This window comes from Aethalodelphis obliquidens, unplaced genomic scaffold (assembly GCF_003676395.1).
Source record: "Aethalodelphis obliquidens isolate GAN/ISIS:26980383/991018 unplaced genomic scaffold, ASM367639v1 scaffold57, whole genome shotgun sequence".
In the NCBI taxonomy this organism is placed as follows: Eukaryota; Metazoa; Chordata; class Mammalia; order Artiodactyla; family Delphinidae; genus Aethalodelphis; species Aethalodelphis obliquidens.
In genome coordinates, this window is record NW_020838001.1 from 3,948,898 (window position 1) to 3,975,383 (window position 26,486).

General features: G+C 48.9%; 1 protein-coding gene across 7 annotated transcripts in view; it reads right to left on the reverse strand.

The window, feature by feature from the left end:
* The window catches only part of ZNF831 (zinc finger protein 831), a 172,863-nt gene extending 170,572 nt beyond the window's left edge, over positions 1–2,291 (reverse strand). For all 7 annotated transcript variants that reach the window (XR_003428661.1, XR_003428660.1, XR_003428662.1 and 4 more), the window contains exon 1: positions 1,966–2,291. The gene's annotated coding sequence lies outside the window, so the exon portion shown is untranslated. The remainder of the gene's footprint in view (positions 1–1,965) is intronic.
* Between the last annotated feature and the right edge of the window lie 24,195 nt (positions 2,292–26,486).

Genomic DNA, 26,486 nt, shown 5'->3' on the forward strand with positions numbered 1-26,486 from the left:
ACAAAAAAGCCTAATAAATAGTAAATAAATAAATCAAAAGAGAGGGCGCTGAAACAGGAAACAACCTTCACAGTGTGTGAGTCCGTGTTATTTACTGCAGCATCTAGAGTTGACCTAAAACCACGTCCCTAGGCCTGGGCTGCCCTTGGAGAAACACTGACTCAACACACATCATTTTCCTTGGCTTTGTTTCCTTTGGGTCCACTCACTTGCCCTCAGGTACCCTTATATCAGAGGCCATTTGACATCACCGCCATATATGGAGAGGCTCCGCCATTGTATGAATGCAAATAATCGTCATGAAAATACAACGATAGCAACGAAGACCCTCAAAGACCTCTCACTTGGTTGCAAGTCAAAGCAGGGAGAAGGTTGCCTACGGGTGCCCCCAGCGGACTCTGCAGAGATTCCTGAACGCAACCATTCACATCATCAACCATTCAACCATCCCTGCCGAGCCACACCCAGGAGGATTGAATACCCAGACCTCGGAGACGAGACCTGTCTTTGAACCTGTGCTCTGCTCCTTTCAAACTCTATGACTTTGTAAATTATTTTTTAAAGTAATGTAAAACATCATTTTTTTTTTTGGCCACGCTGCGTGGCTTGCAGGATCTTGGTTCCCCAACCAGGGATTGAACCCCGGCCCACAGCAGTGAAAGCCCCGTGTCCTAACCACTGGTGTACCAGGGAATTCCCAAACTCTATGACTCTGAATAAGTCACCGTGACTTTCAAGCCATGTTTTCCTTCTTTAAAGGGTGGGGCTCATGTCCACTTGTTCAAAGGACTAGACAACCAGTGAATGTATGGGTGGTAGGCATTCCACGTTGGGATTTTCCCCCTTAATCACACACAGACCTCCCCACCTCCTTCCACTGTCTTGGTTCTCTGCATACATGCTTGTGGTTTCTACCACGAGAAAGGCCTCTGGCTGATACCCGTTTGCCCCTCCTGGTGGCCTCATTTCCTCTCGGCAACTAGGCAGTGATTATTTAGGTTTTGGGAGGTTCCCCTCCCCCGACTTCCTGGTCAAAGTAAAACTGAGGAAGCAACCGTTCATCTCCTGGCTTCTCAAAATCTTCCCACAGCCCCCAAGCCTTCTGCAGAAGCTAAACACTTGCTCTGATGGATATCAGTCTTGTGATCCTAAAAGCTTGCCCTTAGCTGGGGCAATAGAATTAGGGTAGTTAACAAGCACATTATTTTAAACCGACCCTGACGTTTATTCTGCTTTTCCCAGTCAGCTGATGTTATCGGTTTTCTAAGTTGCATCCTGTCTCCCCTTGCATTCTGGCAGATAACATCTCTGCTTTCATTCTCACAGAAAGATTTGCTACGGGAACAGAGGAGCCAGCCACCTCTCAGAATATGGGCTCCAGGGCTTATCTGACAGACCCTCCAGCTCTTAGCTATTCTGGATGAAGGGAAGCCAAATATATGTATAAATGCGTGGTCCAGGGTCCAGGGTCCCTTGTAAATCTCGTTGAAAAATGCTACCCTTGGGTGGTTGAACAGTAGAAATGCTAAAAATAGTGTCGCTATCAAATACTTTGATATTTAGATTATACTGTATGTTTTATTTTTCTAACCCTTGGGCTAATAGAACTGATGTTTCTAACCAATTCACACCTTCAGTTTAATTAGGTCCATCATTGAAAAAAAAAAAGAACTGCTTATAAAGCAACGAATTTCCTTGTAGGTTGTTCTGTGTTCAGTAGAACACGGATTGTGGACTCAGTTTCTGACAGCCGTTATGATTTGCAGTAAATATTCCGACAAAAATAACAGTTGTGACAGGCACACAAGACAATTACTGAACTGGGTCAGGCCCAGTTTTGCGTAGCATTTTCTTTTTAACTGCGCGCTTGAAGGTAAATATATCATTAAGAGCACAACGTAAAAAAGAGTTGTTTTTTTTAACTAGGATCTTCTACAGACTTATCTTGTGGAGTATGTTACATACCTTGATGAAGAGAGATGTACTTGCAGCTAGTGGTGCTCCGATTCAAACACGAATGACCTGGCCTGAAACTGGGGAGACATCCATAGCCCCAGAAAAGACAAGTGGGCAGGCGCCCCAGAGCAGAGAGGCACTGGCCCAGCCCTCCTCCCACTCTCTTTGCTGAGACGGCCGTCTCAGGCATCCTCTCCGGTCGCTACTCTGCAGGCAGCATCTCAGAGGACAGAGGCATCCTCCCTGCATCTTAGAAAATAAAATAAAAGAGGATGGCCTCCCATGGCTTGGCCTTTGAGTCAACGCCGGGTTTAACTGAGAAAAGCACCATTTTGAACCACCTGGAGGAGATGCAAGCAGAGACGAAACTTGGGCTGGCTCAGAAACAGGAAGTCAATTCTTTTCTATACATCACTTAATGTCACAGTAGCAACGCTTAGAAAACAGGAAGAGAGAGCCGCAGAGACGGGGAAGAAAATAGAGCTCAGCTGAGGCCTTTAGTAATTGTGACTAGTGATCTAACAACCCGGCCACCGAGCCTGCTGCTGGGAAATGAAGGTGTGGCACCCAGTGCATCAGAGATATGGTTATTCTGTGGAGGCTGGTAAGAATTAGAGCCAGTTTGGTCATTTTCCTGGAGATGCGGTTGGAATAAGTATCAGCAGAGCCTCTCCACGTATTAAGGCTGGAGGTTCCCGAGGGCCCAGATTGAGCATTTCCACTGCAGGTGATGATGGTGAGAAGCCTCACAAGGATCTCTCTCTCCGACTTTATTTAAAATGTCAATATTTTGTTCAATATGGAATAGTTTGCATTAATTTTTATTTTCAAGATATTGCACGAAAATATTGTCTTGATGACTCAGTTTGCATCCATGGTAAGTCCTCTGTCTCCCCACCCTAGTTCCTGCCCTGCTCTCTCTGACTTTGGAAGGAGCAAACACAGGAGTGATGGAACGTGAAAAAGTACAGTAAGTACAATCCATAAACATGTAAAAATACAATACATCAGAATTCAATACATAAATAAAAATAATTATTCTCAGTGGTGGAGGTTGAGAGGCAAACTGAATCTCTAAGCCACATAGAAAACAAACTTATGGTTACCAAAGGGGAAAGGGTAAGGAGGGATAAATTAGGAGTTTGGGATTAACAGATATACACCACTGTATATAAAACAAATGACAAGGACCTACTGCCTAGCACAGAGAACTATATTCAATATCTAGTAATAACCTATAATGGAAAAGAATTTGAAAAAGAATACATATATACAAACATAAATATAAAAAACTGAATCACTTAGCTGTATACCTGAAACTAATGCAACATTGTAAATCAACTATACTTCAATTTTAAAATATTACGGCTACTTATGGTGGAGATCATTATACATGCGGCAATGTATACAAATATCGAATCTTTATAAAAATAATATAATGTTATATGTGAATTACATCTCAATAAAAAAGATAATCTGAGCTCTTAAAAATAAATAAGTAAAATAAAATAAAATAAAGTATTGCAGCGATTGGTATTGTCAAAAAAAAAAAAGGAATCTCTAAGCCAGAATATGAGAGAATGAAAAGAAATACGTTTGGCGGTGACGCAGGGCAGACCAGATGCAAAACTGGCCGTGTAGACTGGTGGTGCGTTAACTTGTTTAGGCCAGTTTCCTGTTGCTTTAAAATATGCCATTTATTTTCACTGGGGAGAGGAGTGCTTCCTTACCCCACTTTGCCATCAATAACATCCAGCTGGTCATGTATCTAAGCCTCCTGTTGAGCTAGATTGGGTTTGGGGAGGAATCGGAATCTTATCTGGTTGAGCGAGCTGGTCTTTGGAAGAACAAAATCATGCGGATTCACATGGCTTCCACCCCCCACACACCCCGCATCAATGCTCAGGCACCACCCTGGCTCTCTGAGCCACCAGGCGTGCAAGAGGTCACACACAGGTCGCGTGCAGGTAAGAATGGGAAAGAGACAGACACAGAGCCAGAGGCAACGCCTCAACAGGGTCGCATGACCACACCTCCCACGTCCCTTCCCCTCCCCAGGGACCCTCCGACACCCCCCAGAACCCAGCACCGACACCAGCATCCGTTCCAATTTATTTACCTACACCTCCCCCATTGCTAAGTATCATAGAACCACGCCCGGCCGTAACATATAAACAAAGCATCATGGGAGTCCGGGGGAAGAGGGTCTGGGGAGACTTCCTGGAGGTAATAGGTGGGCTGGCGGTTGCAGGATGCGTAAGAATTTGCTGGGCAGAAGCACCAACAAGAGGCAGGCTGGGGAGGCCTGAAAATGCACCGAGGTCAAGCGCGTGTGAGTGCTCGGCAGTCCCTGAAAGGGAGACAGAGGGCCGCAGGGCAGCCGCGGGCCAGGGGATGGAGAGGAGGAGACCGGAAATAGGAAATGGTACCAACTAAAGGCCAAACTCTCGTGCTGAAGAGCTGGGCCTTCCTCTGGAGTAGGGTAAAACTCCCAGAAGCAGAGAGCTATGGAAAGGAATGCAGAAAGGGCTGAGCTGGGCCGGTCACCTCTCTCCGGGACCTGGAACAGACGTTTCCCCAGGCTTAACCAAGGAAGCCCTCAGGAATGAATCTGTCTCTATATCTGAAAAGGACTTTGATTTGCCTTTTTTGCTCTCAAGTTACAGTGTGAAAGCACTTCGTTAAGATAAATTAATGAGAAAGTTTTCCTGTACAAAAGCTACTTTAAAAAGAAAAGGGGCTTCCCTGGTGGCGCAGTGGTTAAGAATCCGCCTGTCAATGCAGGGCACACGAGTTCGAGCCCTGGTCCGGGAAGATTCCACGTGCCGCGGAGCAACTAAGCCCATGTGCCACAACTACTGAGCCTGTGCTCTAGAGCCTGTGAGCCACCACTACTGAGCCCAGGTGCCACAACTACTGAAGACCGTGCGCCTAGAGCCTGTGCTCCGCAGCAAGAGAAGCCACCGCAGTGAGAAGCCTGCGCACCACAACAAAGAGTAGCCCCCGCTCACCGCAACTACAGAAAGCCCGTGTGCAGCAATGAAGACCCCACGCAGCCATAAATAAATAAATAAATAAATCCTTTGGAGTTAATTGAAAATAAATATATCAATGGATGATTATATAACAAAATGTGACATATCTATGCCATGGATATCATCAGGCAATAAAAAGAGAATGAAGTTCTGACACCTGCTAAGATGTGGATGGACCCCAGAACTGCTGTGCTGAGTGACAGAAGCCAGACAGACACCAAAGACCACATATTGTCTGATTCCATGTACGTGAAATGTTCAGAACAGGCAAATCTGTAGAGACAGACGGTAGATTTGTAGTTCCCTAGGGCTGGGGGTAGGGAGGGAAGTGACTGCTAATGGGTGCAGAGGTTATTTGGAGGGTGGTGGAATGTTCTGGAATTCGATCGTAGTGATGAGTGCACAACTTTGTGAATACACTAAAACTCACTAACTCATAGACTTTAGCAGGAAAACTTTATGGTATGTGAATTATATCTCAACATAATAAAGAACCACCCCCCTTCCGATTTTTCTAAGCACTGTCATATACACCAAGTCTCCAGAGCGGGCAGCAGGTAACCAGCCCACTAAGCGTGTGACAAGAGTCAACAAAGACAGAAACAAGTCATTTCCAAATGATTGTGAACTCGCCTTCCTGGGCCGTTTTCCCCCCAAGGAAACAAACAAAAAAGGTATTTCACTCTCTTGTTAAGGGCAAGGCTCATTTGGCAAAATGGGCAGTCTGTGATGACTGTTCTTTGAAGCAAGGCCCTTAGGTGCAGCTAAGAGAAAAGGCAGCAAAACCAGGACAGGGAGGACAGACCCTCCCTGAGGGTCTGAGGGAGACCAGGTGGGAAGAAGAATGCACACAAGGGGCGATGCTGCATGGCCCTTGCACACCTCGACACACATTCCTGTCCAGAAGCTGGGACCAGGGGGAGCAGAATGACCCCCTGCCTTTGGGGTTCAGCCCCCAGAACCTTCCCCAGTCCCCAGATGTGCAGTCACGTGGCAGAAAGCCACGGGGGTGGGGCGGCTGCCCCTGGCCCCCTTCTTGTAACTCTGAGAGCAGCCACCTGCCTCACCCAGGACTCGGCAGAAGGATGAGTCTGTGCAGGAAATCGGGGGCCCGGCGACCCGGCTCAGCCTCGCCAGCAAGCAGGGCACTAAGAAGTGCTTCTCGGGGCCTCGGGTGAGTCAGATCAGAAGTTCCTACAAGGCGAGTCTCTCCGGGCTGGTCCCCAGGTGCAGGCTCTCTCCCCACATCCTGCTGCCTGCCCTTCTCTCCCTGACCTCCGAGGGCCTCTGCAAAGCCTTGAACGGGGCCTAGAACAGCATCAGGATCCCCAAAGCTGTGTTAAATGAATGGAAATGAACAGATGTGTTCGTTTGTTTGTTGTTTGTTTGTTTCAACTCTTATACATCCAGTGGGACAATTTGTGAAGAAAGGAGAGCACGAAAGACCGATCAGAACAATCACCCTTGTCCTCTGGACTCTCCCGAGACGGACCCTCACAGCACATTTCTTGTCCTTCTCGGGTTACCTGTCCCATGGGTCTTAAGTGATTGATTGGGCGTTCCTCTGTGTCCTCTGCCACCCTGCACAATGTCAGCCCAAGGTCAATATCTGCTGAGTGACAAGCCCGATCAAATTTCTCTGGCCTTGAGCCAAACCCAGATCTTACACTGAGGGACTTAGACGACCTACCAGGCAGGTGGGACCTGCCCGGCTTGGAAAACCGCAGAGGCTCCAAGCTCATGAAATGCAAAGTGTGTCACGGTGGGCTTTGCGGGGGGAGGCAGGGGGACTTGGCCTGCTCTTGGGAACACACACTCAGATTTTCATTTAAGCCCCTTCCCTCTTTGGGTTCAGTTCTCCTTAATGCCCTCATTGTCAAAAGAGGTTTGTAATCACAATCCAGGTGTGATGAGAAACGAGGTTGACCTGTAGAGTCCCTGTAGAAAGGAGCGCTCCATGGACGTGTGACAATATCCCTACAGCTGTTGTTCTCATTTCTGTGCAGATAGAAAAGTGCCCCCCACCCCCAAGTGTAATCACACGAGTGGCCCATGCAATTACCTGCCTGCACATCCTCAGGGCCACTTAACCATGTTTTTACTTAAAACATGACGTATCCAGCGGGATTTTGATCATCCATGATAATGAAGGGTCAAGGTTCAGCTGAATAATTGAAATGGAAACTTTATTCCCACGGAGACTCTCCCCCACCTCCACCTCCTGCTTTCCTCCAGTTGAGAAGGGAGACACCGTCGGATTGTGGAAGGGGTGCCGGGATGGGAGTCTCCCGCTGGGCCAGTCCTCCTGCCGGAACTCTGCCACCGGTTTTCTGGGGGACCTTGCACGATGGCCCCCCTTTCAGCAGAGCGGTGAAGAGAGGGAGCTGGACCACCCCGTGCCTGAAGCCGCATCCCCAGGCTGCACGCCATCTTCATTTATATGTATATTTCTTCAGATCGACCTGCTTTTCCTCATCTAATTGGTTGCAAGCTGTAATCATAGTTGATGTGGTCATGGTATACTTTTGTAATATCCATTAAAATAACTACCTGGGTAGTCACTTTTTTAAAAGATATATCAGAAGATACCCCTTGGGCTTCCCTGGTGGCGCAGTGGTTGAGAGTCCGCCTGCTGATGCAGGGGACACGGGTTCGTGCCCCGGTCCGGGAAGATCCCACATGCCGCAGAGCGGCTGGGCCCGTGAGCCATGGCCGCTGAGCCTGCGCGTCCGGAGCCTGTGCTCCGCAACAGGAGAGGCCACAGCAGTGAGAGCCCCGCGTACCGCAAAAAATAATAATAATAATAAATAAATAAATAAGATATCCCTTGACCCTCACTTGGCCCCTAGAACAGAAGCCCAGCATTCGGGGAAAGACTGAAAATCCAAATAACGTCTGGAATTCAGTTACAGTCACTCATCAACGTCAACCTTCTCCATCATGACACACGCCCCGTGTGTACGTAAGATGCTCACAACGGCAGCAAAGGGACATGAGAACTCCCTGTGCTAATTTTGCAACTTTCCTGTAAACCGAAAATGATACCAAGATAAAAAGTTTATTTAAAAAAATTTTCAATGGTCCCACCTAAAGTTACATAAGTTAAAAATTTTTTTTAAAAAAACAGTACCCCCCAGGGTCTGCATACCAATCTTGGGAAATGTCGGGTGAGACTGCGTGCCAGCCCTTCAGACTCTTCTGACAAAAGGGATGGGCTGGGTTTGGGTTGGTGTCTCGGGTCCAAACCCGCTCTGGAGAGGGCTGAGTGAGGAAGCACAAAGTTGCCCCTTGCCATGACCTGTGGCTCAGTGGGCAGTGAGTGGAAGTTTGCCAAGATGATGTCCTTCTGACTCTCAAGACAGTTTCCCCAAAACTGTCCTCATCCCCTCTCCCTGGGCAGCAAAGGCTATTGGGATAAATGCCACCCCCCAGCCTTTCCGGAACAGCTCCCATCTGGCTGATGGAGATGATTCCGTCAAGCTGGCTCCGGGCTGGCACCGGGCTGTGACTGTGCTGTATCCGGGGAAAGGTTCAAAGCCTCCCAGGGCCCATCACACGCGATGTTCCTATGTTCTCCCGCCGTAATTGCCTGCACAGTTCATTTCCCCAGACCATCGCCCTGACTGTGCTCTCGCAGGGCCACGGAGAATGAAAGTGACTGAGTGACAGACGAAGAGCCAGGGGAAGGTGGGCCCTTTTGTTTCCCTACAAGTTGTACCCCTTTTAGGAAGACGTGATGTACCTCTTGAGCGCTTGCCTTATCAGATTTTAATCCAGTGTAAAAATGAAATCATTTCAGCACCTGAAGTGATTTGTGTTGGCATCACCCAGTGTTTCTGTAGATTAATTTTTTAGGCTACAAAGAAAAAGCCTTAACGTTTCAGCTATAGCAAGAAAAATTGGTTCCTCCTTCTACCCACTCTCAAAAGTTTCTTATGTAAGGAGTTTGTTTTCTTGGTTTTTTTTAAGGGGAAGGGTTCACTGGTCCAGATGAGGAACGAAATGGCGGGGCTGAGACCCCACTCCACCCCACCCCTTGGGAGACTGGTCAATCAGGGTCTTTTGGATGTATTTACAAAAGCAATATGTTTAAACATTTCAATAAACAGATTAAAACACGGATTTGTATATTAGCCTCTGCCAGCTGCTTCTCCAAACCAAGAATCCTTTTCTCCTCGTGAAACCAAATGATGACTGCTCCTCGACTCCAAGTTCTGGCCTGGGAGACCCCAGAGATTTGGTTCTCTTTTCCTCTGGGTGGCCCCTGATCTCAGGTTCTGGTTTTCTTTCTCACTGTCCCATCCTCCGGGTGCATCCTTAGTGTAAGTTCCCCCAAATCCTTTTTGGAAGGAAGCAGAGCTCAAACGATAAGCCACCCAGTTTCCCTCCAAAGCCAGAGTTCAGAATCCCACCAGCGCCCGGAGCGAAGAGCTAGCCTGACCTCAATACGTCTCTCCCTGCAGCACAGGGACCACCATCCCCAGCTCCCTGCAGGACTTATTTTTAGTGCTAGGGACTTCAGGGCCATTGGTGGAGCGTCAGGGAAGCACACACTTCATCCATACATTCTCTAGGGTCACCATCGCTTCATACCCTCCCAGAGAGGTTTTCCAGCACATCTCTTGAAGACAGATGCTAAAGATGAAGTTTCCTAATGTAGGAAAATCTGCCCCTTTAATTAAGGCTCCCAGCCCATCTCTTCCCATTCCCAAAGGGATGAGATGGGATTTAGAGCTAGAGGTCCATCATGGATCATCTAGCCCAGGAAGGTCAAGTTCAGATGCACCTGTCCTCTCCCCTTCTGACACCCATGGCTACTTTGTCACAGCACTCTTCACCCCAGAGCTGGGCAGCAGATGCCTCTTTACCTGGACCTCCAAGAAATCATTCCCAGTGAGATTCAGCCCCTGACCTAAAGCCATTCAGCCCCTGACCTTAAAACGCCCTTGTTTTAAACATCATAGAGGTGGGACCAGAACCCACCTCTCACCAGAGCCCATGCCGTTACCCACAACACCGATCTCTGGCTGCCACTGTGTTTGTCATGGTGTTAAATGCACATACATGCAAATGTGGGCATCTGTGCAGGTGCGCGCAGACGAACCCTCGACCCCTGTGTGCGCCCAGCCCGGTCTGTTTTCCTACCCATGAGAAGCTGTGATTTGTCCAGTCTGTCCCTTCACTTCTCACCGCCTGAGAACGTTTTGTCTCCTCTAGACTGTTCTTTATCTTTTCTGTGATACATGATCAAGATGACTGAGGAGAAAATAAGGACCAAAACCAAACAGGCAGATACCAATCCAAAAAGCAATGAAGAAGAAAACAGCCCCCCTCCTAGGTGTCAGGGAAATTGCATTCAACAGTTACCCACACGTTCACCAAATATTTCTTGAATACCAATCAGGTTCCAAATTCTGTTCTAGGTCAAAGGATCGGGGGAGAATAAGACAGATAAGGTCCTTGCCCTCCTGGGGCTGACATTTTGGAGCAAAAGATAATCACAAGTAAGAATGCGCATAAATGAGTGAGGTCGTTTCAGACAGAGATAAGTGTGACGAAGAAAGAAAGACGGAGTGGTGTTACCCATGATGAGGAGACTTGAAATACAAGGAAGATTCAGCCGTGGGGAAATCTCAGAACAAGCCGTTCCAGACAGAGGGAGAGAGACGTGAAAAGGCCCAGGGGTGAGAACTCACTTGGCAAGTTAAAAGCAGCAGAATGGGCTTCCCTGGTGGCGCAGTGGTTGAGAGTCCGCTTGCCGATGCAGGGGACGCAGGTTCGTGCCCCAGTCCGGGAGAATCCCACATGCCGCAGAGCGGCTGGGCCCGTGAGCCATGGCCGCTGAGCCTGCGCGTCCGGAGCCTGCGCTCCGCGGCGGGAGGGGCCACAACAGTGAGAGGCCGGCGTACCGCAAAAAAAAAAAAAAAAAAAAAAAGGCAGCAGAAGGCTAATGGGTGTGCAGAACGACAGCAAGGAGAACAATAGCAAACCGCTAGGAGATGAGGCCAGAGTTCATGCAGAGAACAAGTGATGCAGAGCGTTTGAGGCCACAGGAGAAATTGTATTCTCAGCAGCCTAAGACATGGCGCGGAGATCGGGAAAGCAATTGAGAGAAATAGGGTCAGGACAGAGGAAGGAACTTTTCACAGAGTTTGGAGAAGAGGGACATCGGACGGGGGAATGTGGATGGAAAAAGAAAGAAGAAACGTTACACGTTTTGCTGTGAATCATGAATCCCCTCCCCAGTGCTGAAGAAATCCAAGCAAAGAACCTTGCTGTTCGCTTATCAGATAAATCACTCGCTGTTTACTGCACTGAGTCTGGCGCTCATAAAGTCGCTCTGAGACTGGGCCACATGGGTCCCTGTTCCAAAAGTTATATACTTGTTCTGCGGGATTGGCCCATGTGTGTGACTGGGTGCATGTTTCCTATCCCCGAAGTGGGAAAAAATGATCCAACCTCTCTAAGTATTGCATCCTCTATGAGGCGTGACCCGACTTGACCAGGCATCTGGGGGGACTTCTCCACTCTCAGGGTCCCACGGCAGTTCGCACATTCGTCCTCGTCATCAGCTTCTGTCCCTCGATGCACTCCTTGAAGATGTAGACAAATTTGAACTTTCTTAGCCCAGCTCCAGGTAGGTACTTGGCAAGCAACCGTGAGACAAATCTTCTCAGCTGTGCTGGGAACGCAAGGTTGAAAGGGTTCCCTCCAGCACGAAGCAGTTCGGCAATAATTCCCTCTCCGAGGCTGGGCCAGCCAAAGCGACTTCCTACCACGCCTTGTCTCTCCAGAGTTTAGTATGGCAGGGATGCCCGACCTCTGACCTGCCCTTCCTCTGGTGCGCCGGGTGCGGCTGGTCAAACATGTTTGTCCAGCCTCCCAGTCAGGTCTCGGCAGCCAGGAGCCCCAGGCTTCCCCGGGCAGCGTCCCGCACTATGAAGCACTTCGCCTAGTGGCCTCGGAGCGAGATCTCTCGGTGAAGCCACCCGTTCCTCCTGCCAAACCTCCTGCTTCGTGGGAAGCCCAGCCATGAAGATGCACCCGGCCCGGGGCGGGGGGGGGCAAACCGAAATCAGGCCCTGACCTTCTCAGAAGTCAGGCAGTGAGGCTCAGGCATGCTTAACGTCGTGTTGACTCCTTCCTGTTCTCGTGGGGTCCGGTTGTGCACTGTGTGGCCCTGAGGGGAAGCACTCGGACAGTGTGGACTTGGAGCCAGTGCACGTGTTCTCTGGAGGAGGGGCGTGGGGCAGGGAGCCAATCAGGGACAAACTCAGGAGCAGGAGCCGCTCAGCTTGCTGGGCTGGGGATGGTGGGGACAGCCAAGCGGGATCTGGATTGAACTGTCCGCCCACCAACGGCTCAAATCCAGTGACCTCCCTTCACCTCCAGGCCCCTCGCAAACCCCACGCTCCTCTCCGTGACCGGAGGGCTGGTTTTCAAACACAGAATATTCCATCCACGCACACCCGCTCTAGTGTCAACGCCATGAAGTGATCTCCGCCGCCTGCATGGTCTAGAGGGCGCTGGCCTCTGTCCCACTCTGTGGCCCCTTCCCAAACCCCATTTCTTCTTGTTTTGCAGCCCAGCCCACCCTGGCCTCTCAGCTCCTACACTCCTGCCCTGTAGGGGCCCCGCAGGAGCTACGCCCAGGCCTGAGGTGTTCCTTCCTTTCCTCTGTACCTCATGGCCTTGCAGCAAACTCAGCTCTCAAGTCCTCCAGGAAGCCTGAGAGGATGCCCGAGCCACCATGCTTAGCCGTTAACCCGAGCTGCTCTCTTCAGCAGACAAGAGAGAGGGGCTGGGGCAGCCCCTCCCCGTCATGGTTCCCTGGGCTAAGCTCCTCTCTTGGGGAGCATCTCCCAACACATGGGGTTCGGTTGGCACCAACATTTGAGGCCAACCCTGTTCACCCTAAAAGCACAAATCCCAAAGCATCTCAGTTAAAACTGTTGCAAATCTCCATAAAGACCTTTCGAAAAGAATGCACCCTCTCCAAAAAGTCCGTGCCCAGGAGCCAGGTTTCAACCCTCTCCTTTAATTCTCCCCTGGCAGGGATCCCCTCAGCCAGATCTCAGAGTGAGGGCTTTAAGGGCACCTGGGGTTGTACCCGGGCTCCATTCTCACTAGTTGTGGGCAAGTTACTTTACCTCAAAGCCTCTGTGTGTTCCTCTGACCGGCAGGACAATAATAACACCAGGCACTTGGGAGAATTAAGTCCAAGGTGCTCCCCACAGAGGGGTGGACCTCCAACCCCAGTCTGTGTTCACGGTAGCGTTACTGCTGTGATTACTCTCTCATCAGCAGTGTCCAGTGCTGGGCATCTTGGTGGGAGGATCCCAGAAAGAGAGGCTGCCTCTTCCTTTCCAGAGGGAGCCTGGAGGGGCCCCGGGAAACGGTATCGCGGGAGACAGGAGCCCTGTGTCTCGCTGGGCGTGCACAGATCAAGGTGGCAAGTCACACACACCTGTGTGCCCCGTGAACGTAGACCTCACGGGGTCCCAGCAGCGCTCAGCCCGGTACACCTGCCCCAACCAGAAACCCAGGACGGCGGGGGGCTGTGCTCCTGGCCTCCCACCCAGGTACACACTGCCAGGCGGGCCCAGTGTATTTGCATATAATCTGCATGTGTTGACACTGCCGTTCGCATCTTTGCACAGAGCGCTTCCAAGCTAACCTGCTGTCATGGCTCCTCTGAAGCCTGGTTTTCCTCGGCATTCATGCCACGTACCCACCCACTGCCAGAAAGGACTAGGCAGTGAGACAGGCCGCGAGCTGAGTCTGAGCGCCTGGCAAGTCACACCAGCATCCCTGGGTCTCGACTTCTCCCCTGGACAACGAATTTCATCACACCTCCCCCTGGGCAGAACCAAGGAGACTTTCCTGCACATGAGATGTTGGTACGTGCCTGGACCCAAGGGCACAGGCTGTTTTATCCTCATCAGAGCCAGGGAAGAAAGTCTGATGGAGAACTCACCCCAACTCTTCCCAGATCAAGTTTCTGAGTGTCACGAGGGGGTCCCCTGTGTTACAGATACTATATTTATAGAAAATATATAAAAATGCAGGATGCCTTGAAAAAGAATATATATATATATATATATATCTGCATAACTGTGCTGTACACCTGAAACCAACATGATATTGTAAATCAACTATACGTCCATTGAAAATTTTTCAGTTTTTTGACTATACTTCAAAAAAAAGGCAGGATGCCTAGTTAACTTTGAGTCTCGAAGAAACAATGAATAATACGCTAGTAAAAGTATGTCCTGTGCAATCCTTATACTACGAGTATCCACTGTCCCTGAAATCCAAATTCAGCTGGGTGTCCTGTATCTTATCTGACAGCCCCACCTAGGACCCCAGGCCCACTGGCTTCTATTATCACTAATACCCTGTTTTCTCCCAGCTTTTAGCTAAGCCCAGGCTTTATTTCCTAAATGTCCAGCTTCCCCATGTAGGATAAGAAGGAGGGCCGAGGTTCCACGGGAGGTAAACTGAGAATTGCCAAGGGGAGCGACAAGGGGAGAGAGAACACGTGTTTCCTAATTTAGTTAAACATCGAAAACCTGTTCCTCGTTGGTTTCCGCGAGGACCTCCGTGGTTATCACTGTGGATGTGAGGCCACAGTTTCCTGTGGCGAGGGGCACGTGTGTTTGCATCAACAGACCCCGTTTCTAGGAATCTCCCCAGGATGTGAGGCCCTCGGCAGTCACAGAGGAAGAGGGTCGGCAGGGAGGCCCTGTGGGCAGGGCTGCTTGGGAGGGAGGGGCCCTGGAAGGCCCTCAGCCCATGTGGGATAAGCGCCTCCGCCCCGGACTTTTGTCCAGCTTCCCCATCGCACTGTAGACAACTGGGCCCGTCCCAGAACCAGAGGTGATCACTTGCCTAATTGCTGACCTCCACTGTGGGGTCCAGGGGGAAGGAACGGAGCTCAGGGGCCTCTACTTTTCACTCAGAGTCACCGGCAAATGGGCACGAAACCAGCAGGGAGGCCGCCAGCTCAGGACCCTGCAGTCCATCCCTCCAATGGGCTGAGCTCAGGCTCTTCCACTGGGGTCCCTGTACTTCCGGAACGGGTTGGGGACCACCCCTGTAGACACTACAAGTAAACACGTGCCTCACCCAGGAGGGAGTGAGCATAGAATTCTCCTTCAAGAGTTCTTTTAGAGGGGAGGGTTATTTTATAGTAAGATCAATGGATCTGCTATGGAGGGCAATGCCAAATGTTTGTGTTTTGAAAATAAATGCAAAAAATAACCTATGTAGGACTCTGGGTCCTCCATCAGGAGGTGATAGGGACAACGGCAGCCTCCCTGGGCGTTGCAAGGATTAGATAAAGAAGAGATGCAGGCAGGGGCTTCCCTGGTGGCGCAGTGGTTGAGAGTCCGCCTGCCGATGTAGGGGACACGGGTTCGTGCCCCGGTCCGGGAAGATCCCACGTGCCGCGGAGCGGCTGGGCCCGTGAGCCATGGCCGCTGAGCCTGCGCGTCCGGAGCCTGTGCTCCGCAACAGGAGAGGCCACAACAGTGAGAGGCCCGCGTACCGCAAAAAATTAATTAGTTAATTAATTATTTTTTTTAAAAAAGAGAGATGCAGGCAAAGCCCTCCCTCCCGAGCACAGCACTGGGCAGAAATAGTCAGACCTTCTCTGATCATAATTATGAGACTGAGATCTCTTCAACTGGTCTCATATATCAGACCTCCCTGTGCATAAAGAAGTTACAAAGCAGCAAAAGGACTCCAGGCTCTCAGCACCGGGGGAAGCTTTCACTTGATTTTCTAATGACATCATCTGGTCAGGTCTCAAACAGCAAGAGCCTGAAGGTCACCTGCCTTGTCTAACGCGCCCAGATGGGCACCCATCTTGTACGTTTGTGGCCACAGACGTGGCTGACCCGGAAGATCCCAGAGATTCCCATGACCAATGGAATTCCCATTACCCAGCCACTGGCTGCCCACCCAACGGCCGCTGCCCACTGAATACAGGTGTTCCCAGCCCAGAAAAATCCCACCGTGGATGCTAAGGAGGTCCCGGTAGAGGGTGATGGGTCCGTGTTCAGGGAGCTTGGTGTGCTCACCCAGACACACGCAGCTCAGATGGGTGGGTTCAGGATCCCTGAGTCGTCTGCCTGGATAGAAAGATAGAACCCAGTCTCTGGACAAAACACCCAAGGTCAGTGTCCTGCTTACTCACACCCTCTCGGTGGTCCTGACCTTCCTTCTTAAGAACTTCCCAAATTCGGCGATGGTAATCCTTCTTGCCGACCTGAAAACGGACTTTCCCAATGGCCACCGGAGATCATCTACACACTTTGTATTTCTCCACTCAACGGAGACGCCAGCCACGTGCCCTGGGGACTCTCTCTGCCCCCTCAGTGGGTTGTCCGTGTCCCTGTCTTGGATGGACCAACCGTGAACAACCCATGAACTACATGGGGACCATACATAGGTCTCAACACACGGCTCTGAGCACGTCGTTGTCAACAACTGAGTCTGACTGTAGGACCAGGAGGGAATATTGTAACTAATTTAAGAGAGCAGAAGGGATGTCTCCTCTAAGTAGGGGCCGGGATGTATTCTCACTTTCTTATTGACCTAATAATTGTTGCAAACGTACAAGGACGGTTGTCTCAACAGTCTGACTACCACGCGGCCCTCTGCTTCTCCTTCTCGCCTCTTGTTCAAGCCGCTGTTATCCTGTTATCACCTCGGAGAGTGAGACACCCTGCTCGTGACAACTCGTGCATTTAAACCGCTCTTGGACTTACAGCCTGGGCTCTGAAACATGCATAGGCGTTTTCAGGGTAATTAGCCTCACACACAATTTCAGCCAACCTGTGATCAACCCCAGCTCCATAATGAGCTCCTACTAAAATATTACACTTCGTCTTAACTACTTCGGGAGATACTCCCCGTTTATTAAAGATACTTCGTCAACATCAGCCCAGTTTGGAGATTCGAGAGCCCCGTCCTTCTTTGTGGTGGTAGATTTGCCCCCAAAGCCATTTTTTTATTCCAAGCCATGATCCCACATCTTTTTTCCCCCCAATTTCAGCTTCATACAGCCTTTCCTTTTTGAAAAACAAAGCCTAACAATTGCAATTCTGCCTTGGCCAGTGGCCAGACGTCCAAGGGCTGGAGCCAGGAGATTAACGGATACACCCGGAGAGGGCAAGGTCAGAGACCGGAACATTCTGGACTCATGTTTGTGCTGGAGACCAGACCCCAAGGCCCGAGAGCACCCATACATGAGGGTCGACACCTCCCGGTTTGAATGACATACTGAGGACCTTCGGAACCTGTGGATGAAACACGCCTATGACATTAATTAATGCCAGGCAAAATGTAACAGCAGATCTTGGAGACTAAAAATAGACCTATGCCAACTGATTCATCCCCTGACTGCACAGAATTCGGAGCTCTTTTATCTGCTTCTCTTCTCCAATAAGGTACATTATGGCCTTTTTCCTTTCCCTCCATCTTTGTCGTTCTTTTTTCATTTCTCTCCTTCTGGTCGAGAGAGGCTTAAACCTTCCGGAGGAGGTGTCCCCGCTCGGCTCCCCTCCGACCCACAAACACGCATAATAAACAAGGAAATCGTTTCTTTTCCTGGCCCACATGGTGGTGAGCGATGTAATTTATCCTGAATATTTTCCATGTGGATGTTTCTGCCTGTTGCCTCACACACAGAACTCTATAGCTTCGTTTCCGATTACAGTCCGTTCTATTTTAAACTTTGTTGATTTCTGCTGGGAAGGAAGCCTATTTCATACAGATTAGCTGGACAGCTGGGTCTGATTGCCTCTGATTACCGGGCTTGGGGCCACTGGGGAAACAGGTTTCCCAAAGCCCCTTGGTTGGAGAACCATTCCATAGGGTCCCAGAGGACCCACTTTGGGGTCAGTGCTCAGTCGAGGGAAGAAGGTCAGTAGCCTCAGTTGGAAATCAACAGGTCAGGCCAAAGGCAGGGTCAGACCTTAGTCCACGTCTCAGGCTCAGGAGGCTGTGCTGAGAGGTGAAGGGGGGTCCTGAGAAGCCCCCTCGTTCCAAAGGTCTCACGGGGACCTGAGTGGGGGACTTGTGTCAGAGCAAACTGCGTGTGTTTGGAAGGAAGCGTCCATCATGCTTGCCTGAGAGAATCACTCAGGAGGCAGCAGGCAAGGCTCAATGATTAAGATCCCTTCATCTGGCCTTGCCTCCCAGACCTCCAGGTGCATAAAGAAATCACAAAGACCTCTCTCACCTTGAAGTGGTCAGTCCACAGGCAGGTGGAGGCTGCCGCGCTCTCCTGAAAACCGGTGGCTCCGATGAGGCAGGAGTATTCTCCCTGTGCGTCCCATCTCTGCTTCTCTTTATGCCTTCTCTAGAGGAAACGGAATGCTGGAAGTTTTTGTTAATTGTGTGTGTGGAGGGTGCTGCGTGTCGGGGTGCAGGGGCGATGGGGGTGGCAGGGGGCCCCAGGGGGGTAGGGCTGCAGTCTGCCCTGGTGTGGGCTCGGGTTTAATGGCCGATGCTGGGGATGCAGCTTGCCAGCCGATGCTCAGCGCCACTGCAGCTCTGTGTGTGGGCGACGGCAGCTACACGGCTGGGTTTCAAACCATCACACTGAACATTTGCAAACAGATAAAAAAACAAAACCATCCGGTACGAATGGAAACTTCTGCTTTCCTTTCTCTTTCTGCGCTCTCTCCCTTGCACCTCCCTTCTCGGGTTTTGGAGGAGGTGGGCGAAGGTGGGCGTCTCTCTCTGCAGGCCCTCCCGGTCCCATCTCTTCCCGGCGCACCGTCCACCCCTAGGGCCGCCAGCATGGACAGGTACATCAGGTCGTCGAGACCAACCCCCAGGGTGCTGGGCATGCCCAGACATTTAAGAAGGATTTTCTCTTCTCCAGGGTCTTGCCCAGATTCAGCCACTGAGACCCATCACACCCAAGGAGGATTTGGGTGTCCTTATCTGGCCACCTTTAGCCCTCCTAGTTTCAAAGCTACCTTAGAACTGGCCAGCAAAGGGGAATGAGGTGCACTTTCATATCTGGTGAGACTTTTCCCAATGAATACTCTGTGAATGGTGGCATGAGATACTCCATAAAAAAGAAAAAAATTGTCCTGTGGCCAAATTACTTCGAGAACTGTTGCATCCTGTTGCTCTGAGATAGTCACAGAGCATGTTCGAAGGTAAAGGCTCTGAGAAGTCTTGCAATAAAGGATCCTATTTGCCTTTGTTTAATCCAACATTTCCAAAACGTGTAAACCTTAGACGAGTCCCCTCTCCCCAAACACCACCACCACCAATGACAACACACACACACACACACACACACATTCATATCCGCCTCCCTCTGCCCCCCACCCCCAGTGGTGGCCTGACCCAAATCAACTCTTTCAGCCAGAGAGCAAGAGAGGGCAAACGAGGAGAGATCCTGGGAACCAACCAGGTCAGAGGTCACCATCTCAGGTTACTCTCAGCTTGTTATTAACATGGGTGCCCTGGATGGTCACCAATGAACAAGAGACTGTCATTCTGGCTGGACGAGGAACCTGAGGGAAGCAATTTTTCAGGGCTGTGCGGGGCTGTCGGGGCATCTTCTCTCCCATCCCAGTGGGTCCCCTCCTCACTTCTGCAGCCCAGGGATGAGGGGCAGCCTGCGCTGGATCCCCACAGGGGCAGAGTCTGGAGGAGTTTTCTGGTGCCCTGCTCACAGACCTCTGCTGGGCGCTATAAAGATCAGATGACATGTCTGATCCCGGAGGGCATGAGACTTAGGAGGCGGAAGAGTAGAAGCGTGGGGCACATAAACTCTAGGAGAGAAATTTGTGAATAGAGACATTGTCAAAAAGGGCTACGACAGGAGGACAGGCAGGGGAATTGAACAGGGGGTAGGGGAGGAAAATATGGTGCACTCTGCTGGATTGGGGGTACCGTGGCTCATCAGTGCCAACAGACTCCAGCTCTACGGCTCACTGTCGATGGGGACCTTGGGCAAGCCTTGACCTCCTCATCTGAAAACTGTTCTTTTGACCAAGGGTGATCTTGCCCCCCAGGGACATTTGGGAATATCTGGGGACATTTTTGTAGACAGTACGACTGGCATCCAGTGGGTAGAGTCCAGCGATGCTGTTAAACAGCCTGCAATGATGGATAGGGTGAGCCCACGACAGAGAACGATCTAGTCCAAATGTCAGCAGCCCAGCAGGTGTGGAGGACCCAGTCTGGGTGAGTCCTCCAGCCCCCTGAATGGGGCTCAAATGAGACAATACACGTGAGGATTCTGAATAAACCAGGAGGTAGTTATGTTATATTTGGTAAGAAAGAGACGTCCTTATCATTTACATGGCATTTCTTCTCTGATTGGGTGGTAAGATGGAAACAGATGGAAAGTGGTGTAAGAGCTCTCTGTTTCAGACCAAGAGGAGAGAAAGCCCGCCTGCCTTATAAACACTCCAAATTACATGATTTGAAAAATAAATAAATAAGAAAGGGGAAGAAAAGAAATGCCTCCTCTCGCTTAAGTATATCAGAGAACTTGAACTCTGTGTGAACAAAGTGAAATGGGCATAGAAAAGCTTTAAAAAGCTTGCAAGCACTTCGACGGATAATCTTTGGTAATTAGAGCATTTTACAGAATCCATTAAAGAGGCTTAAACAAAGCTGAAATTATTTGTTGCCCTTTCTCTGAAGGAGGGTGATGGTCGTGCTGGCAACACTAATGCATCTGGCCTGGCTGGGGTTTTTTTTTTTTTTTTAAAGAAATCTTGGGCCAGGCTTGCAATTCGATCCCCAGCACACAGCAAATTATTGGAGACCAACAAAAAGGGAAAGTGAAATTCAAGTTCAGATGCATGTTCCAGCAGACTGACCAGCCTTGAGGAAGGAAAACTGACCATGTCTCATTCTGCACCCCAATTCCGGTAGGACTCCCAGGACAGGACTCAGAGTCTGGGCCCTGGAAACAGATTCTCCTGGATGATGGAGAAGTACAGGTGTGTGGGGGCCTGGGAGAGGCAGGTAGGGCCAGGCCTGCTGTGGATGGAATGAGGGTCAGGTCAGGCCAGGCCCAAGAGAGAAGGAAGGGAGGATGGGGGGCAGGCGGGGCAGGGGGGCAGAGTCTGGGTCAACACCAGCGCCCTCGCAAAGAGGCTTTTGGAGAAAAAACAACCAGCCAAGTTTCTGACATGGACACCACACAGGACCCACACTCGCCAATTACATCATCTTCGTCCAGGGGCCAAGACAGAGTAAGGCCAGCCTGAGAGTCCAGATGCCCCTGTGCCTTCCCCATCCACAGACCCGTTCACTAACCAGGACAGGCAACAGCCATGTACCTGAGAACTTCCCTGTGCCAACACTTTGTTTGGCCCTAGGAGCAAAACGGTGAAGGAAAATGAAGAAGCATGGTCTCTGCTTTCATGGGGTGCATAGTCAGTTGAGGTAAAAAAGACCCAAAAAAGTCAAAGAATCATGAAAAAATCCAATTCATTCAATCATTCATTTGATGAGAATTTGAACCTCTACTTATTCTCGGCACTATTGGAAGAGAGGGAAAAAATGTGAGCATATAACTATCAAAAACCACAATGAAGGATAAACAACAAGGTCCTACTGTACAGCACAGAGAACTATATTCAATATCCTATGATAAACCATAATGGAAAAGAATATATATTTAAAAAGAATATATATATATATATATATACACATACACACACACACATGTATAACTGAATCACTTTGTTGTACAGCAGTAATTAACATTGTAAATCAACTATACTTAAATTAAAAAAAAAACCCACAGTGAAAAGAGAACAATGTTATGAAACTCTGGCTGGAGAGTACGGCTCCGTGAAAGCCCTAAAGCCCAGGCCAGCTCTCTTTGTTAAAAGGGGCTGGAGGGACCAGCGTTAGGGACCTACTTATCCAGGCTGAGATGGTTGGAAAGGGAGCAGATTTCCCTTCCTCTATGCATCATTATTCAACACCAGATTCTGTGCCACCTGACCCCACAATTGCTGTGAACCCCAAACTTTGGAAGCACTGCCTCAAATGTGAAGAGGACCCCAACCGTCCCAGCACGGTCTTGAGGTCTCTCGGAGGGAAGGGGCTGTTCAGGACCTAGGACAGCGCTCGTGTGCCTGGTGGTCTAGCTCCCCTACCTTCCTGGCGAGGCCAGGCCAGAGGAGGTGCAGGGCTCCCCGCTCAGGTGTGTCCCGCCTCAGGGAATCAGCTACTCTTCAGGTGAGTGGCTGCTGCTTTCTGAGTGCTTCGCTCCCTCGTGTGTCTGCTCCACCCCATTCCCAGTGCCAACCGCTGACTCTTCGTCTGACACTCAGATGTCCAAGTGAGGATCGAATTGGTTCACTTGGTCCACATAGGGCCTTGCAGTTGCGCAGAGCTTGCCCTCTGGGTCAATTTGTAAGCTTTGAGCCATCCCATGGACAACTCCTGTGAAGTCAGGCCACCACTGAGCCAGCCCCAGATGAGGAGGCAAGGTCATGTGTATTTCCCCAAGGAGCGCTGCCAGCATTCCCGGGACAGCCCCTTTCCCAATACACAGGTGCCAGGAGATAAGGGTCCAGGCCGCTCTGACGGTTCATGAGATCGTTTCACACGGTCTACAGATGATTTTTTGTAATTGTAGTAGTTATATTTTTATTTAAATGCAACTTAGTACAGCTCTAGCCAACAGATCCAACTCATGTGTATCCCTTTTAAATACATTTTAATAGCCAATTTAAATAAAATAATAATTTTATTCTAAGACTTATATGGAAATCCAAACAAACTAGAAGAGCCAAAACGATTTGAAAAAGAATAAATTTGGAGGAATCACATTGTCTGATTTTAAGACTTACTCGATAGCTACGGTTATCAAGAGAGTGTGGTACTGATGGAGATAAACACATAGATCAATAAAACTGAATAAAGGACCAGAAACAGAGCCACACATATATGTTTGACTGATGTTGACAAAGACGCAAAAGCAATTTAATGGAGGAAGGATAGTCTTTCCAACAAATGATGTTGGAGCATTTGGATGTCTCAGGCAAAAAAAAGAAAAAGAAAAAAAAGCAAAATCTATGCTAAACCTCATACTTTATACAAAAGGTAACTGAAAATGGATTGAATAGTTAAATGTAAGATGTAAAACTGTAAAACTTTTAGAAGAAAACATGACAGAAAAGCTTTGGGACCTAAAGTTAAGGCAAAGAGTTCTTAGACATGACACCAAAATTACAATCCACAAGAGAAAAAAGCCAGTGAAATTAGACTTTATTAAAATTAAATCTTTTCCTCTGCAAAAGATGCTGTTAAGGGCTTCCCTGGTGGCTCAGTGGTTGAGAGTCCGCTTGCCGATGCGGGGGACGCGGGTTCGTGCCCCGGTCCGGGAAGAGCCCACATGCCACGGAGCGGCTGGGCCCGTGAGCCATGGCCACTGAGCCTGCGCGTCCAGAGCCTATGCTCCACAACAGGAGAGGCCACAGCAGGGAGAGGGCCCCGTACCCCAAAAAAAAAAAAAAAAAAAAGATGCTGTTAAGAGGATGAAAAACAAGCTTTACTGAACAGCTGGTACTGGAACAACTGGACGACCACATGCCGAAAAAATGAATCTAGACACAAACCTTAGACTCTTCACAAAAATTAACTCAAAATGGATCACAGACCTAAGTGCAAAATACGAAGTTATAAAACTCTTAGAAGATAACATAGGAGAAAACCTAGGTGACATTCTGGAAAAAGGAAAACTATAGAGACAGTAAAAAGAAAAAAAAGATTAGTGGTTGCAAAGAGTTAGAGGGGAAGAGGGAGGGATGAATAGGCAGAACACAGAGGGTTTTTAGGGCGTGTATGATATTATAATAATGGATACACGTCTTTATACATTTTTCCAAATACATAGAAGGTACAATACCAAGAATGAACGCTGATGAAAATTGGAGTCTTTGAGTTATAATGATGCATCGGCGTAGGTTCATCAGCTGTAACAAATGTAGCATCTGATGGGGGATGTTGATGGCAGGGGAGCCTGTGCACCTATGGGGACAGGGGGCATGTGGGAGCTCTCCTGGACCTTCTGCACACTTTTGACAGGAACCTAACACTGCCCACCCCCACCAAATGAAGTCTTTATTTTTTAAAAACGGAAAGAAAATATTTGCAAACCACGTATCTGGCAAAAGACTAGCATTCAGGATATATAAAGAATTCTCAGAACTCAACAGTGAAAAAATAATAATAATCCAATTAGAAAATGAGCAGCAGACATGAAGAGACACTCCACCAAGTGGATAGCCAGACGACCAGGAAGCACATGAGAAGATGCTCAACGGATCAGCCACTGGGGGATGAGAACTAAAACCGCGATGAGATATCACCGCACACCTGTCAGAATGGCTAAGATAAAAAATACCAACAATATCAATCCTGGCCCAGATGTGGATAAACTAGATCACACACCGGTGGCTGGTATGAGTGAAAAACGGGACAGTCACTCTGAAAAGTGGCTTCGCAGTTTCTTATGAAATTAAACATGCACTTATTAGGCAGTTCAGCAACTGCACTTCGGGGCATTTCTCCCAGAGAAGTGAAATTTTATCTTCACGTACAAACCTGTACATGTATGTTTATAGGTGCTTTATTTGTAATAGCCAATAACTGGAAACAGCCCAAATGTCCTTCAACAGGTAAGTGCTTATATAAACTGCTGTGTATCTGCACCATGGGATACAATTAAGCAATAAAAAAAAAAGACTTAATACACTCAACAACTTGGATGAATGTCAAGGGCATTTTGCTGAGAATGGAAAAAATAAACAATTGTACATCCCGTATGATTCAATTTTAAACGACAAAATTATAGAGATGGGAGAGCAGATTAGTGGTTGCCAGGGCTTAAGGATGGAGAGTGCAGTGAGACCACAAAGGGGCCACCCAGGGGGCTCTTTCATGGTGACTGACAGTTCTGTATCTTAATAGTGTCCACACGTGATAAAATTGCATAGACCTGTACACACACACACACACACACACACACACACACACACAAATGAGTGCATGCAAAAACTGGCGAAATCTGAGTAAGGTCTGCAGCATAATTAATTGTATTGTACCCATGTCAGTTTCCCACTTCTGATATTTACCATAGTTATTAAGATGTTACCAATGAAACAGGGTGAAGGACCTCTCTCTACCATTTATGAGTCTATAATTATTGAAAAAAGTTTTCCAAACAGAAAATTTTGAATTAAATAACAGTACAGGTGATTCATGAATTCAGTAGAAAAATGGTGATGGTGGCACAAGACATGCCCAAGGTCTAGGGATGGATGTTCCTCTGGTCCTGAGGGTCCTAGTCCTACCCAGGGGCAGAACCTGTAGGCCTCCAAGCCTTAGACACCCAGTGGACAACAGAAGCAAAACTCTAGCCCTTCTCCAGTTCAGAGGTGGTCAAATTTTAAATCACAGTGCCTCGAAGTCCAAATGAGCCAACTTTCTAAATGGCCAGAGACCTTGCTTAAACTCAGTTGAAACTGAATTGAATGATGCAGAAGATGTCTTTGGGATAAGAGCAGCCTCACAGAAATACTACATTTCATCAACTTTAGGACACACAGTTGCAAGAGGCACCATTATTTTTTGTTCTGCTATGAAAGAAAACTACACTGCCAATGAAACCATGACACACTGCTTTCTTATCCCTTAGACTTTTTAATTTTACTTATTGAAAGAATTCTTTGATACTTAATTAGACAGATTTTAATCACATATTACTATTGTGCATACATAAAAATGACAATACAAGTGAAATAAATCGGTTGTTACTCCTCAAACTTCTTTACACCGAGTCCAAATCTTCTGAATCACTTTTCAGCTCAGACTCGTCAATGACGGGTTTCCCACACTCATACTCTGTGCGTTCATCTATAGCACTGATGATGTGGCATTTCTTTAAAGAATCCATAACAGGATGAAGAGTCGTGAGTGCCGGACTCTGAAGCGGACTTTAGAATTCTATACGGGTTTTCTGCTTTGGTTCCCATTTCAGCAATGTTGCTAAACATGTATGATTTGCTCAAGTCCTCCATTCCTCCATCCCTATAACCATGACATGCATAGAGGTTAAAGGAAGCTTCCTATACGATACAAGATCTCCTTCCAGCATGCTGTCCTTGGTCAGTTGCATGTTAGTTACATGTGTTCACTGCAGAAGGGAACTTCAGATTTGGGGGCTGGTCTTTTTTTTTTTTTTTTTTGCGGTAGGCGGGCCTCTCACCGTTGTGGCCTCTCCCGTTGCGGAGCACAGGCTCCGGACGCGCAGGCTCAGCGGCCATGGCTCACGGGCCCAGCCGCTCCGCGGCATGTGGGATCTTCCCGGACCGGGGCACGAACCCGTGTCCCCTGCATCGGCAGGCGGACTCTCAACCACTGCGCCACCAGGGAAGCCCTGGATGCTGGTCATTTTGATGTTCACACACACACGGGCAATTGAACTAT